The 6,923-nt window shown below is 38.3% G+C and overlaps 1 long non-coding RNA gene across 1 annotated transcript; it reads right to left on the bottom strand.

Annotated features, from left to right (window-relative positions):
- Positions 1-2,302: 2,302 nt before the first annotated feature.
- On the bottom strand, positions 2,303-5,153 carry LOC145417172 (uncharacterized). The gene is made up of 3 exons (XR_013900429.1): positions 4,870-5,153; positions 3,358-3,645; positions 2,303-2,618 (listed from the first exon to the last, which is right to left on the bottom strand). It is a non-coding gene; the product is annotated as an uncharacterized LOC145417172 (long non-coding RNA).
- Between the last annotated feature and the right edge of the window lie 1,770 nt (positions 5,154-6,923).

The raw sequence follows: 6,923 nt of genomic DNA, 5'->3' as shown, positions 1-6,923 counted from the left end.
AAACACTACCTAGGACGTACATGGCAATTCCTACGCAGGAATTTTCCCAAGTCCCAGACTTCGGAAAAGTGCTAACTGTAGCAATGTTTTTTTTTCGTAAATGCAGTTTTTTGGCCAAGATAGAGACATATTATTTAGTAAAATACTCCAAGTCATAAAATGATTATAGAAATAATGTAGGTGGATTTCTTGATGAATGTAAGTATCTATTTTCCAGGTACATTTTCTTTTTTCTGTGGATGCTAGGCTATCGTGTATTGTAAACATTAAGACGGCGCGGGAGCGTTAAACCTCGTTTGGCAACATCTTCAGTAAAGAAATGGAGACAATGGACACGAGCTTCAACAGCACAACTAGTGGCACTTGTACATCAAGGAAGCCTAATTGGACAAGAGACGAGGCCTTACTGCTCATGCAGCTGATTGAGGGGAAGAAGAATGTCATCAAGGGCAAGCTTGGAGGGACAGTCTCCAAACAAGCAAAAAATGTGGCATGGGAGTGTGGCCTCCGGGGTCAACGCAGCGTACCCCAGCACGAAGAGGACGGCTAAGGAATGCCAGAAGAAATACCTAAGCATTAAGGCAAAAGAGAGGCAGACCATCAGCACTCTTACCAGGGTTTATTGTGGAACAGGTAAGTTCAAGGTTAATAGGTGTTAATGTTTGCTTTGGGTCATTTTGCAGTTTCGTTAACCATGGAATTAGAAAATGTAGATTTGTCTTAATCTAACTAATCAAACCTAGCCTAGCATGGTTCCTAGGTTAGGTTAAAACAAATTTTCATTTTCATATTTCATTGATGTATGAAACTGCAACTAACCCAGCCTAGGATGTTCCCAGGTTAGATTAGGGTAGGTTAAAAACAAATTATCATTTTCAAATTCAACGGTTGCCCTAGACTGCACAGTGACCTCTCTTTTGTACAATCACAACACATCTCAAAGTGCGAACTCTTACTCTTTTTTATGTACTGTTAAATGTAAGTTTCATTCTGATTTTACTTCAAATTTTCTTAAGTGCTGGTATTCATTTTTAAGTAGTACAATCATAAAAAGTGTCATAACATGGTGCTGTCTTGATTCCGTATGGCCAAATTCCTGTACCAAGCATCCTTGCTGTACGAAAGTAATTATTGTTGAGCTGTGTGAAAAATGTACTTTATATTTGTTGCATTAGTTTAATTTAAAAAAAAAAAATACTTTCTAAATATGGCCTGTTAATTAAATTTTCACAGTGATATTTTACTGTAGTTATACCGGTAAGGCTTTTACTGTATATAAGCAAAAAATGTTGTTTACTTATTCACCAGCTGTTTCCAGCTTGAGTAACTTAGATTTTCATTTTATGATCAGCCTTTTATTTAATTTTTTTTAAGCTTTTCCTGCCTGTCATCTTGCTTACCGCATTTCCATAAGCATGAGCCAATGAAACATACATGAACAACCCGAGTGTCCTCAGAAAATATGCAAAACCTACGTGTTGCTTTTATGTGTCATTCTTAGGGAAAATTTTTATACAGTAATCGTATCCTAGCACTCTGGTGTACTGTCTCAGTGCTGATAAATCCAAGATACTGGAGGGAATTGTATTGGACATTTTTTTTTTCCTGTTTCTTTGGTGGTGGTGGACCAAAAGGACCACCGCTTGATCCTGTTCAGGAGAAATTACAGGATGTCCTTGGCCAGACCAACGTGACTTTTATCGGGACTGGAGAGTGTGAAGACTGGGAAACCGTGCCAGGGACTCAGATTCTTCATGTTGATGAAAGGTTTGTTGTATTTTTTACTGTTTTGTATTTATCTTAACAAAATATATTGAATATACATATAGTACAGTAACAGCAAGACCTTGACAGTATGTGCTTAATATGGATGGTGGTATACTGTGTTGGTTTGGCAGCATTATTTAGCATATAGTCAGTGACTTACTAGAATTGTCCTTTACATTTCTTGCATAATTTCATAATCTTTATTTCTTATTAGAGCCTACATTGTAACCTTTCATTCTACTTTAGTTATGTAACTGATTTTTCAGTTATTGTTCTGTATGTTGCAGAGAAGCTTTGAAAAAAAAAAAAAAAAAGCCAAATATATGCTTCTGTTATATCTAGTTGGTCATGATCCTTGGTTCTTTGAACTAGGTCCAAAGAAAGTCAGTGTTAGCCAAGGATATATATATATATATATATATATATATATATATATATATATATATATATATATAAACCTCTTTCATATTTAGTTTCTGAGCCGAGAAATTAAAGTCATACTAACAATTTAATTTTTATTAAGACAGTACCTGGCAATTATAACAAACTGCAAATACATCTATGTAGTTTTACCAAAATTTGAAGTGTTCTAGGGAAAATTTGCACTGGCTGTTAACAAATCATCACCAAACACTTTGGATTCATTATAACTGTCCCTAATAAAAAACAAAGCTAATAAGAATTCTATTTCTTACAGAGCTGACGGGCAGCTGGAGGCTGGAGCGGCTGTCACTGCTGTTGATGGGAGGGCAGAAGACAATTCTGTGCCGCAGCAATCTGCGTTGCAACAATCTGCGTCGCAGCTTCCTTCAGGGATGCTGCAGCCCATGACCAGTGCTGCTTGGCTTCAGCTGTCACAAGCAGAAATGGAGAGCTTGGTAAAAAAATCTCAGTACGATGCCAATCTAGCCGAAAGAGATTATTGGCTGTATATGCGGGAGTTAAAAAGACTGGACCACTACTAGCCTACTTGATCTAACCAAGCCTAGAGAGAATCCCCTTTATTTATTACTCTGGATTAGAGCTGTTTTTTAATATGATGTTTGGTGCTCCCGTAACTCTAAGGCTGAACTCCTGTGATAGTGATGTAGTTACTGTGATACAAAAGTGCATTAATAAATATGTATGAGAGTATTGTATGCCTTTTCTATCCATGAACTAATATGAATGAAAGTTAACAGTGGATAAGGGAAAGCATGCCTACCAGTAATACTATTAGATTGGGAAAAAAGGTTTAAACAGGGTACAGCTCAAAAATGAACATTACTGACAAGGCATTGTCAGTAAGTATTTTTACCATTGGTAATATGTATATTCATGTAAAAATTCTCAAAACTAGGCATTAATTTGTGCTATGTGTGAAACTATGATGAATACAAGAGTATAATGGAGTGCAAAATTGGAGTATGATAAACAACTAAGTGGGACTTTTGGATCAACTGGCACTGCATTAGACTTCCTGTTAAAGAAGGAGATTGGATCAAGTGCAATAACTGTGTACAACTGATAATGAATATTAAAAAAATAAAACCTCATCTAGTGTTGTACAGTATGAGGCTTTACTGATAACATATATACTACAGTATTTACCTGAAGTGAATATTGGCAAAATTACCCCTGAACACAAGTCCAGCACGGGACATGTTTGCTGGATGATGACCATGTCAGCATCATCATTCTGCATTCCATCTGCATTGTTACCATCATCATTACCAGGTAACTGAATGTTTCTATCCTTGCAGATGTTGTGTAGCATGGCACAAACACAAATGATTTTGCACACCTTGAGGGATGGGGTAACTCGGATTTCCCCATGCAGTACGTGAAAATAGTTGACCAATCCCTCTCTCGACCACACATCTTGTCTTTCTGTGTGCTCTGAAAATAGTGAATGAATTCAGTAAATTGTAGTAGTTCAAGCTAATGAGTACAAAGACAATCTGAAAACTGAAATACACCATTTCTGTTTAGTAGCTACCTAACATTAAACAACGGGAACACAAACTGTTTTTCCATCTCTGTACCACAGATCCATACCTTAGGTACCATTACAGAAGTACTATGACACAATCCAGTACAATACAACAATATAAAATACTAGCTTGGTTAACTCCGTCACAAAGCATCACAAAGTGAATATTAAGAACTAATAAACTAAGGTACAGTCCTGATAAATATACAGTATATATATATATATATATATATATATATATATATATATATATATAATATATATAAGAAATGGCAGTACCACAAGTATATATAAAAAATGGGTTAGGTTAGGGTTGGGTTGGGTTGGGTTGGGTTAGTTTAGGTTAGCTTAGGTTCGGTTTGGTTTGGTTATATTTTTGAAGGCAAGTTAGTTTTTCTGGTATTTTTTGATGTGATCTGATTGATTCTGGACCTTAATTATACTGCAAAAGCATTGTTTTGATGTTCCCCAACCCCAAAACCCTTGTTTCCCAAAGGCCCTACAAGTTTGTGGGGAGGGTGGGGGAAATCAGAAAGTAGTGGTTTTCCCTAAAAATCAGTTTCAAAATCAATCGAATCACATCAAAAAACACCACAGAAAAAAAAACTTATCAAAAAAGTTCCTGAGAACATTAGAACTAATTAAGTATGGTACAGTCCTGATTAATATACAGTATATATATATATATATATATATATATATATGTGTGTGTGTGTGTGTGTGTGAAATGGCAGTCATAGTACCACCAGTATATATATATATATATATATATATATATATATATATATATATATATATATAAAAGGTTAGGTTAGGTTTGGATTGGGTTGGGTTAGGTTAGGAAAAAATTTTGAAGGGAAATAAGTTTTTCTGGTATTTTTTGATGTGATTTGATTGATTCTGGACCCTGTTTATGCTGCAAATGCCTCGTTTTGATGTTCTCCAGGCCAAAAACTCCTATTTCCCATAGGTCCCACAAGTTTGTGGAAAGGGTGGGAGAACTCAGTGGTTTGCCCTAAAAATGAATTTCAAAATCAGTCGAATCACATAAAAAAAAACACCACAGAAAAACTACTCTCCATAAAAAAAGTGCCTGAGAACCTCTTTCTGCATATTAACCAACAACTTACCTGTTGTAATTGATTTGTGCCCCTGGCTGTGGTTGGAGGTAAGGAGTTAGAAGCCAAGGCTTGCAGGGATATCCATTGTCTCCTAGAAGAATGCACCCCGGTGGAACCTTTCGGTTTTCAAATATTCTTTTAAGTCCACTTTCACTGAGTATCCTAGCATCATGCACTGACCCTGAAATATGATTGATCTCACGGAATATCCAAACATGTCCCACAACAGCTTCCCAGCGGTCGATAAAGGCGAATTTAGCGTGGACAACAGTGTTTTGTAAGCCTTTTTAACAGAACATGGTCAGCCACTGATCACTAAGGAATGGTCAAGGCTCCACCTGCCTTCACCGAGTGGGAGGGGCTTATATTGAGTTTTATATGGTACAGAGTATACCTAGGACGTACATGGCAATTCCTATGCAGGAATTATCCCAAGTCCTAGACTTAGGAAAAGTGCTAACAGTAGCAATATTTTTTTTTCGTAAATGCAGTTTTTGGCCAAGAGAGAGACATATTATTTAGTAAAATACTCTAAGTCATAAAATGATTATAGAAATAATATAGGTGGATTTCTTGATGGATGTATCTATATTCCTGTTAAATTTTCTTTTTTCTGTGGATGCTAGGCTATCGTGTATTGTAAACATTAAGACGGCGCGGGAGCGTTAAACCTCGTTTGGCAACATCTTCAGTAAAGAAATGGAGACAATGGACACGAGCTTCAACAGCACAACTAGTGGCACTTGTACATCAAGGAAGCCTAATTGGACAAGAGACGAGGCCTTACTGCTCATGCAGCTGATTGAGGGGAAGAAGAATGTCATCAAGGGCAAGCTTGGAGGGACAGTCTCCAAGCAAGCAAAAAATGTGGCATGGGAGTGTGGCCTCCTGGGTCAACGCAGCGTACCCCAGCACGAAGAGGACGGCTAAGGAGTGACAGAAAAAATACCTAAGCATTAAGGCAAAAGAGAGGCAGATTGATTGATTGTAGTAGAAACTGGCGGCGCAACTGCTAAGGTCATATGCCGCCAGACAACAAGCTAAAACACATGGCAAATAAATTGTGCATGGTTAATAACTTTTTCTAGAAATAATACACTGAAAATAATATAAGAATAGTTAAAAGAGAAAACAATTTCTTATAAAAGTGGAAGGAGGCCCGCCTCCTTAAGAAAACCAAAAACATCAGTAAAAACGCTATGGGCTCCACCAAGCATCGAGGAGAGACAGTAGGCACCATCTACCCCTGTATGCCTATGGAAGAATCTCCGACGCAGGTTCCCCAAACTTGGACACTCGACAAGCAAGTGACGGACAGCAAGGGGAACAAAGCAATCATCACAGTACGGTTGAGTCTCGCCACTCATCAGGAACCCATGTGTAAGCCGAGAGTGCCCAATGTGAAGCCTAGCAAGAGCTACCTACAATCGCCGAGGCATGGAAGGGAGAACCCTTGGCACAACCACTCTCTGGAAGACCTCTTTCAGCTTATTATGAGCAACACCATCCCAGCGTCTCTGCCAACACACATGCATTCTGTCCCGCAAGTAAGGTGTTAGATCAGATGCAGGAAGCGGATATTCTGTTGTGGGCTGTTGAGTAGCCGCAGCCTTGGCCAATGCATCCGCAGTCTCATTGCCCACCACACCAACATGTGCGGGAACCCAGCAAAAATCCACTCTCTTCCCCCGACAACGAATGAGGAACAGCCACTCCAAAATAGCTAAAACTAAGGGATGGGAAGAGTTAAAAAAGTCCAGGGCCAAAAGCGCCCATTGAGAGTCGCTAAAAATAGTAAAATAATTGTCAGGATGAACAAACACTAACTTCAAAGCTAAAATGAGGGCTGACAACTCCGCAGTAAAAACTGAGGCAACCAAAGGAAGACTACCTCCACGGCTAAAATTGGGAAATACCACTCCAAACCAACACCTGATGCGGATTTAGAGCCATCAGTATACACAGGCGCAGAACCACCACGACTAGAAGAATGTTCTAAAATTAACCTTAAAAGACACTGAGGAGCGACAAAATCCTTTGAACCTGCAATAGGCCTGCAGAAA

Source organism: Coenobita brevimanus, chromosome 109, assembly GCF_032717465.1.
Source record: "Coenobita brevimanus isolate Jiangsu-jjx chromosome 109, ASM3271746v2, whole genome shotgun sequence".
In the NCBI taxonomy this organism is placed as follows: domain Eukaryota; kingdom Metazoa; phylum Arthropoda; class Malacostraca; order Decapoda; family Coenobitidae; genus Coenobita; species Coenobita brevimanus.
This window is presented reverse-complemented; position numbering and strand designations above follow the sequence as displayed.